Source organism: Kryptolebias marmoratus, linkage group LG16 (assembly GCF_001649575.2).
Source record: "Kryptolebias marmoratus isolate JLee-2015 linkage group LG16, ASM164957v2, whole genome shotgun sequence".
NCBI lineage: Eukaryota > Metazoa > Chordata > Actinopteri > Cyprinodontiformes > Rivulidae > Kryptolebias > Kryptolebias marmoratus.
This window is the reverse complement of record NC_051445.1, coordinates 4027871-4037388: the sequence shown is the minus strand read 5'-3', so window position 1 is coordinate 4037388 and position 9518 is coordinate 4027871. Positions and strand designations below refer to the sequence as shown.

The following is a 9518-nucleotide window of genomic DNA, read 5'->3' as shown; positions in this document are numbered from 1 at the left end:
AGTAAGAACATTTTAGAGATTGAATCTCTCAGAAGTAAAGATGGGCAGAGGTTCACTGACTCTAAAACAGGGGTTGGCAATCCTGGTCCTCGAGGGTCACTATCCTGCATGTTTTACTTGTTTCTCTGCTCTAACACACCTGATTCAGTGGTTAAATTACCTCCTTGTGTTCTGCAGAAGCCTGTTAATCACCCATTGATTCAAATCAGGTGTCCTGGAGCAGGGAGACAAGTCAAACAGGATATGCTCCCATCCCATTTTAAGTTGAAAGCCTTGCATATTTCAGTAAGACAATGCTAACCCACATCCTGCATCCACTACAACAGCATGGCTCTGTAGTAGAAGGGTCCAGGTGCTAAACTGGCCTGCCTGCAGTCCAGATTGCTCACCAATAGAAAACATTTGATGCATCATGAAACAAAAAATCAGATGAAGACCGAGGACTGTTGAACAGCCAGAATCCTACATCAGACCAGAATGGGACAAGATTCCCTTCCATAAACCCAGCAGCTGGCCTTTTTTCAGTTCTTATTCATTTATGGACCGCTGTTAAAAGAAGAAGGGATGCCTCACAGTGGTAAATATGATCATGCTCCTACATTTTGAGATGTGATGCTTGAAAATACCGTATTTTTTTTCTAAAGATGGTAAAATTTATACGTTTACTTTGTTGTATTGCAAATAAAATATAGGTTTATGAGATTTGCAAATCATTGCATTCTGATTTTACTTACATTTTACAAAATGTCCCAACGTTTTGAGAATTGGGGTTGTACATTCATTGATTTTCTTTACCTGTTTCTCCTCTCTGAGTCGTGGGGAGCTGCTGCCTATCTCCAGCAGTTTCTATGTGAGAGACAGGGGGCACTCTGGACAGGGGTTGTACCACAAATGCTATATTTATCTTAAACAGAGAAACATATATTTTTCATGTGTGCTCACACTGAGGCCTGTGTGGGGTTACTGTTTTTCACATTTAACAACAATCACCTACCTATGACGACCTGCAAAGGTCCACAAGGTTCAGCTGAGGCCAACCACATGTAACCCCCCTTTTTTTTTTGACGGTTCAAAAAACACTCTGTCAAAAGAGGATTTTAGACGCAGCCGACCAAAAAATAGTAAAAACACAGCTATGACAGTAATGTCCTGATCAGTTTGTGAACTTAGAAACCATGTGGAACTCTGTAGCTGTTGATTGAAAAGATAAATAGAACCATGTCGAAATTTCTACTATGTACCATTAGAGAATGCTCTAGTGGTATGTAACGCATTTATTTCCTGTCTTGAATATCTAAAAAATTCTGTGCAAAAATCTGAATGTTTTTTTCTGTAAACTATACAAGCCATAACAGCTTTTCTAAGGCACAGACAATACCGAAGACCACATTAAGACACAATCTTGTGCCGTTGTGTTTAGTATTCAGCACCTTGTTCCAGCCAAGCAGACTGCATCAGTGGGCGATGACACAGTGACAGTCCCTAAATCCAACACCCTCCATTTGTTTATCGGTGTCATGTCGTCTTTCCAAACCCTTGTCCTCCTTGTTCATTTTGGTCTTTACAGCCTGTCACATTTCAACACGGCGGCCCTGGCAATCGTCACCTAATTGTGCCCTCCATGCAAAGCAGGAGACACTCATACAGCTGTGAGAGCTGCATCCTTCAATTAATTCCTCACTAGCAAATTATTAATTAAACCAAATTCTTCACATTGCAGTGAAAGCAAATGAATGGCAAATCATTATGATGGTAATTGCACGTTGCCGTAATGGAGAAACTGGTCATTAGTGTTCATATTTTATGTATGCAATTCTGTTCTTGAGACCTTGAAGCTGTTTGAACTGCAGTGTAAAAACAGAGTATAACACGGCAGCGGTGTTTACACTGCTTCATATGCATATATTATTGTATGTTTGTGTACATACTAAGCAAATGATCACTCTCCATTTAACATTTAGTGCATTCTTTTTCAGTAAAAAATCTGTAAAAACAAAATGAAGGACATCAATAAAATACAAGTGTCATATAAATTAAAGTATGCACAGTCAGGGGTGATGGTGCTATTGTCACACCAAACAGCCCTTGTTTATTAATCTTTAACGCATATTTAATTTATTTTTACACGTTTCTGTGTTTAAACAATCATTTTGGTATTGTTCTCAAATGATTTATGAGAGTTATTTTGTCACCCAGACTAATCAAAATGCCCAGAGAGGGACCATATTGTGCTGTTGTACAGGTGGGGGTTAAGGCTACTTTAAAGGAAAAACTCCAATAAACTTGGGCCCTATTTCCCATCTTTCAGGATTTAAGTGATTGATAGGGACAAAAAGGGTTGAGATCAATCCAATAAAGAGTAAGGACACCATAACCTGTAAAATTACTGCAGTGTAATATAAAGGGCAATTGTCTGTGTCATCGTAAACGTGCTTGATTTGTATTTTTTTCTCAGCAGTTACCCTGCAGTCCTTCCATGTGTTCTGATGCCACATCAACAGAATGCTGTAATAAAATCCCCTCTGCTCTGTCTGCAGCAGATTTCTCTGCTTTTACAACATTGTTTTTTATTAAGTAAAATGTACCCTGATGTAATATTGCCTCAAATATTTGAATGGCAACAATAACCCTAGTAAAATGGTCACTTTAAAAGCAATGGTCTTTGAGGTGCTGCAGTTTCATGAATCTGAAGCATGACCAGCCACAAGTTTTGCAAGTCTTCCAAATGTCCTTTAAACCTCCACAGACAAAAGTAAATTGTTTTCTTGACACAATTCAGTAAATTAGTATCACACTGAGCTGTGATTGTTAGAGGCTAGTTGGCAACCGAAATTTGTGGGAACATTTCTAGTAAATATACACAAATTTTCCATTGCAGTCTCATTGAGTTTTGAGTGTTTGCATTCAAGTCACCAGGAAGCTGCATGTCCGCATTTTAAATGGCCAGTTTTGAAAATCAGTCTATTTTTATGCGCACAACTTGTAAAACTGCTTTCTTGGTTGTGTTGGTGTTGGTGCTGTCCATCTTCATTCACATCCTACCCAACTTGGCTTGTTTTATTCACACCTTGGAAGCTGCCCCCACATTTATGATTTAATCTACTAGAGTGTACTTTAGAAATCAAGACGGGCAGATTTGGACTAGTTTTTCAAAAATTAATATTTATCATGTGTGCGTTTTTTAGACTTGGACATATTTTATGTAAAAGGAGACTTCCTGCAAAGGTGTGAGAATACAACCATTTAAGTATCAACAGTCAGGTCTAAAATAATAAATAAAAACATGGATGAACCCCAAAACATGCACGTTAAGTTAAATTAGCAATTTTAAATTGCCTCTAGGTGTGACTGAGAGTCTGAATAGTTGTTCATCTCATTTGTCTCTCAGTGGTCTTGTGATGGATTGGTGACCTGTCATGGTGTACCCCTACCTCTTGTCCAATGACTGCTAAAGATGGGCATCAGCTCCCTGAAAGGGCAAGGAAAATGGACTGATTGATTGGTGGATGCACCCCAAAAACACAAGTCCTTTGAAAGACCACTTGCTTCAAAAGCAAATTGATTCCCACACAGACCACAAGTTTAAATGACCAATTTTAAAAATAGGGTTCAAGCATAGTGCAGCGGAGTTCTCAGTCATTTTCTTCCATTTCACATCAGGAACCCAGAACATCAAAACAGTTGTGGGACAAACTAATGGCTTCAAAATGAAAGTCTAAAAGTCAATGGGTGATATTACATGTAGCCATGTCAGTTATGTAATGATTGAATAACAGATGTCTGAATTTTCCACTTGTCAATGACATATTTTCACCTTGATGCAGACAAATGACTGACAGACTGATGTTTAACAGTTTTGAGATGTGGCGTTGTCTTCCAATTATTGATTTTTTTTTTTTAATGGATCCTTTCATCATTAGGACTTCTTCTTCTTTGTCTTTCAGCTGTTCCCTTGTCAGGGACCACAACGAATCATCTGCCTCAAAGTCCACCTTCCACCAGCGTCCTGCTGATTAACAGCACCGGAGGCGATCGTTGTATAAACCCGAGCCCTGATCACGATCTGGTAGGTCCACATGTCGACACAACCCTCACCATTTATCCATTTATCTGGGCTTAGAATCGGCACCAAAAGTACTCAAAAAGTGCACTTTTAAAGGCTGGTTTATTCATCTAAAGACTAATCTGTAGTAAGACAAATAAATAAATTATATAAATATATATTCCTTGTTTAGTCTTTTTGCAATTTGTTTTTTCCTCTTGTGTTTTTTGCTTTTGTAACATTTCTGTTCAGTACAGTATTTTTTAATTCTTGTTTTATTTTGTAGAACTGGTATTCTTGTTCATTTCATTTGTTTTGTTTTTGTTATTGCTTTTGTCAGTTTTGCTTCCTGTTAATCAGCACCTTTGGTTTACTTTTTCTTTATGACTTTGGCTTTGTTACCCTCCAGCTTGTGAGTTCATGTCAAAATTGAGACAAAAAGGGCCAAGGTAAACAGAAACTAGAAATTTATTTTTTAATCTGTCTGGTTAAGCATTCAAATTTACTAAAGACTATAAAACAGCTGTCAAATTATCTTAATTTGCAGAATTTAACTGTGCATCATATTTTTTTTCCATTACAGCTGCTGTAAAGGACTTCTGTTGAAAACTGCCAAAGGGAACAAGACCCCAAAAAAATGAGAACGGCAAAAAAAAAAAAAGCTACAGTTAAATCTGAGGCTGGCTTAGCTCAGACTTTCCTGTTCAAAGACTGAAAACTACTCTGATTAGAAGAATTAAGTAATTGAGCAGAGCCAACCAAGACCAAGTTCAGCTCTGATGTGTTTCTTGGTGTTACAATAAAAGTCCTTTAACAACAGATTGGATATTTAAAAATGCAAAAACTTGAAAGTCAGCCATATGTACTGAAATTACCTTTAATGATGCTTTCATAATCTTTCACTAATGAGCATAAATAGGACTTGAGTTTCTATAATAGTGCCTCTTTGAAGAGTCAGTTATTAAAGAAAAAAAAAAAGCTTTGTAGAGGTGAATTTATTTCCGAGCTTTGTAAAATATGATAGATCTGTCTTCTATTATTGTAAGGTTTCCTATTGTTAGTATGTGCAGAGAGACGTGTTGTAGTTTTAATTTGGATGATCTGTCAATAATGCATTAACGTGTTTTAGAATGACACACACATTCTACCCAACACAAAAATGTCTGTAACCCAGTCAGTTTTGTAGATACTGAGCTAACTTTTGTGTGGTTGTAGCTGAGAGTTATTCTGTCATTTCTCATCAAAGGATGATCTTAGTTCAAAAGTCTGGCATGAAAGGTGGCAGGCGATATGCATTCCTTGTTTATACCAAACGCTTGCTTCATCTCTGTGTTGGATGTGTGCTACAAGGCAAGAATGTTGAAAGTTGGATTAAAGATGGGATGGAGGGACAGAGGGGGTAGAACTTGGATGTGAAGACCGCACAACCTTCCAAGGACAGGACTGAGAATTAACGATAACATGGAGGGGAGGGACAGTAGTGGCACACTGCAGGCAGTTTGTGTCACCTGCACTGGATGGCAGGAGATTTAGGGGCCTAAAGAGGGCGTAAGTAGACAGCTGCTCTCAAGAGATTCTGGCCTTGAGCTGTCTGGTTTCTATCTGCTCAGTTGGTTTTTATCTATTTTTAGTGGACTGCCGCATGAATCTCCTTTCCCTCATTTGCGACAGACGCCAGCGGTTAGTATTGATTTTACTCCCCTTGCATTACTTACCCATCCAGACTCAGTGGCAAGTCTTGGGAAAATTTAAAAGGTACTTTGAAGCAGTCATGTTTCAGATATCAGATGTTAATATCACAGCCGATTCCTGCAAAGACACAAAATCAGATTTTTTTTTTATTCACTTCTGTTCTCCTGTTCTCCTGTGGTAGCAGTCCTCAGAGGAACCAGAATACAAAAGCCCCCCAAAAAGATCTGAATTACTATTCATTTCCTGCTGACAGATGACACAGAATGATGCATAGCCTGTAGATTTGCTTGATTTATCAAAAATACACAAAGAGCACAACAGACGCAGAAAGGAGACGGTGGAAAAACCATTTGAAATCTGCTGAATGTGTTGCTTTAGAGTGCTATTTGCATAATTGGTTGTTTGCTTCAAAATGATGAATAAACCAAAATTCATGCAAGACAAACAGCAAAGTTTAAAGGCAAAAGGAGCGGCCAACTGAGCATGCGGCACAATATGAGTCCCTCTGCCTCTCTGCTAATCAAATTGAGACTTCAGCATGTCAGTTTGAAGCATGATCCAAACGAGAGAACTGGGGGAGGAATCAAATTGTATTATTTGGTGTCACCCGAGCAAATACAATAACACATGAACCCGCAAACTGCGGCAAACTGAAACTTTGATCATAAACGCGGACTGGCGAAAACTGATTATCTGTTGAAGCTGAATAATTCATGAAGTCAATCTGCACATTTTAATGGTGGAGAAATATTAAGGAGTGCTGACAACGTTCAGTTCAGCATCTTGTGCGAGAAGATTTGATGACACAGTTTGTCATATCACTGCTCAATTTTCTCTGTTTATTTGACACCAGCTCATAAATTCAAATAAAACACGAAGATAAGTGAGATATTTTAATAGACTTCCTATTCTGAATTTTATTTATATGTATTCTCTGATTTTCTTCATAAAACCACTCATGTGAACATTGTCTTCACCAGTCTTGAAGTTTCTGGGACAGTAGTTTTGTTTTTTTGTTTCTCTTATAGTAATTAAATGTTCAGACTAAAGGGTCATTTACAATTTGGGACCATGAATACAGGCCAGCATTCTTTCTTTTCCACCAGTGACAGCAGGCAGTCAACATCCTCTCCAACACAATCAAGCTCCTTTTTATAATCAGCTGGAGTGTGGCTGGCCCAATCAGAGTCATCAGCAAAAAAATTTTCCTTTGGGCATCAGGATAATTAGCCAATTTCCACAAGAATCAGAATTAGGCAATTGATTAGTTCAGTATGGGCTTGCCTACACTCTGCCCTCAAGGACCACCACTTGACTTTGGATGATGCGGGCAAGGTGGCGTTTGGAAACGCTTACTTTTATTTCTTGGTTGCATGTGATCACTTTTGGAGTGCAGAATAAACTGCTTCCAAAAAATAATAATGTGGAAACAGACCTCAAATCATTTAAAGAAACCTTTTTTTATGAACAATAGACCCATCAGATGCTGAATCAAACCTGCGCTTTTCAACAATTTCCTGCAAAACCCCAAACTGCCATGGCACAAAGAGTAATCATCCACAGATGTCAGAGGGCAGAAGCACAGACATCCATCAAGCTTGTCACCAAGCTTCCCATCTCTCTAAAGAAACAAAACACCCTGAAAACCAAATTAACGAACAATAGTTCCGGGTTTTCCATGTCCCACAATTGACTGGTCAATGGAGAGTTTCCCATCCTTTAGCTGCTACACAAAGTCTCCTTGTCCCCAAGCAGCAAAGATTGACACATCCAGGCTGGCCTCTTCCAGCACTCTCTGGTCCCTTGCCCAACATGTGCTTTGTCTCGTCTGCATCGCCTCATTGGAGCAGTCAGCTTCATTCAGGCAGGTTCATGGGGGGCATTTAGTCATGCACTGTCAGCTCTGCTGTAGTCCTTTGCCTCTCTGTGTGAGGTGTGTCAGGGGAATGACACACACGTTCTACCCAACCTGATCCAGGCCTGACATGCATGAAAACACACACACACACAGACACTGTGACATAAAAAAATTACATGTGAGGACAGGTCGCTGAGGAGGCATGTCAAAAAGACCAATGCTGGCAGATCTGCTTGACGTGATTGTGCTATTTTTGAGAATTGCACAGTATCAAGGGAAAAAAGTGAGCAATGACATGGAAGAATGTTTTATAGAAAATTTCTGACAGAATGTGATTGTATCTGAGAGCAAAACTGGGCTGTAACCTGGTGTATTCTGTGTCTTTGAAACAACATGTATTTTTTTCCGTCTGCAACAGTATTCTTAACAAAATATATATATATATATATTTTTACCAAACCAATTTATGACTGGCGTATCTTCTGTATAACTGCATACATGAATAAATATCAGATCATATATATATATATATATATATATATATATATATATATATATATACACGTTTAAGTAAAGTAACTGAATTATTATTATTATTGAGTTATGATCTGTTCACTGACCAGATATTAATATTTTCAGCAGCTTCCATCCATCACTATTTTGCTCAACACAATGCTGTGTCCTTGTTTGCTTGAAATGAAATTTTATGGCAGGATATTATGAGAAAAACTGTTGAAGGACTTGGAGTTTTGAGTGACAGTGCAGCTCATCATCTGACAAAGAGTGGTATCTTCAGGTGAAGTAAAATATCAGTATTTTAGGGGTGGGTGGGAGCTACATCACAGAAGTGCACTTAAACCCTTAAGAGTTCAATAAGCTTAAATATATTAACTGTTATGGAAATATGACATGCTGTGAAAAACCTCTGACCCTTTCAGGATATTATAAAGAACCTCATTTAATGCACTACTGTGTGATCTGAGGCTCTTTAGCCCTTTTTTAAAAAGAAGTGACTAAATGAAAAAGGAGGAAAAAATATGAAAAAGTCAGTATCATGTCAACAACTGAATTCTCTTTAACACGGCGATAATGACATTTGTGAAATAAATTTAGCATTGTTAAAATTTTAATATTTAATCATATATTTTAAATAATATTTTCTGCAACAAAGGCATTATTTTTTAAATGTAGATTTCTTGTTAAAGTTATCTGTTGCATTATAGAGTTTTGAGCACAACAAATCTCATTCTGACAATTACAAACTAATCTATAATGTTAAAGTTCAGCCCTACAAATAACTGAGATTCTCCCTTTTTAAGCACACAAACAGTATCTGTACTAATGATGTTTATGTGCTTTTGAAATTTTTCTTTTAAAAGTTTTTACTTATTTGTAACCTTGGAGGCTGAAGTGCAGATCTAAAAATGTTTAAATTAATTTTGTTTAATTTAGTTTATTTCTATTTATCTATTTTATTGAGAACTAATTAACCCAGAAAAATAAAACTGCCTCAGGGCAACATACAATAAAAACAAAAAAATCCAATTCAAATGCAAATACATACAACCCAGTTCAATATGTTTAGAAATACATTCCTGCTGTCCATTTTAAATCCAATTAAAAGCAGCCCAATTTTCTACAGTTCAGTCCAATTCTAAACCAATTAAAATGATTGCAGTAGTGATTTTAAAACACCAGTTTCTAGATAAGAAAGCCATTGCATCAGTTAAATCCCCCGTCCTGTGTGTGACGCAGTGGGCTGAAAGTGAGAAACAAAACTCCATTTTAAAAGGAAAAACCTTCACAGGGGCCAGACTGAGAAAAAGCAGCCATCTGCATAAATCAGCTGGGGGGTTAGAAAACAGAAGAGAAACACAACCACAACAGTTCAAGGCAAGAAATATATACAATGACCCCCCCCCCCCC

At 37.7% G+C, this 9518-nt stretch overlaps 1 long non-coding RNA gene across 2 annotated transcripts in view; it reads left to right on the top strand.

Moving 5' to 3' along the window:
• Positions 1–253: 253 nt before the first annotated feature.
• LOC112450976 overlaps positions 254–9518 on the top strand; it is a 37975-nt gene continuing 28710 nt past the window's right edge. The window contains exons 1-3 of one of the 2 annotated variants that reach the window (XR_003039706.2): positions 254–577; positions 3945–4066; positions 4626–4689. This is a non-coding gene — a long non-coding RNA (uncharacterized LOC112450976). Of the gene's footprint in view, positions 578–3944; positions 4067–4625; positions 4690–9518 lie in introns of those variants that run through there. The other variant, XR_003039705.2, reaches the window with a different exon arrangement.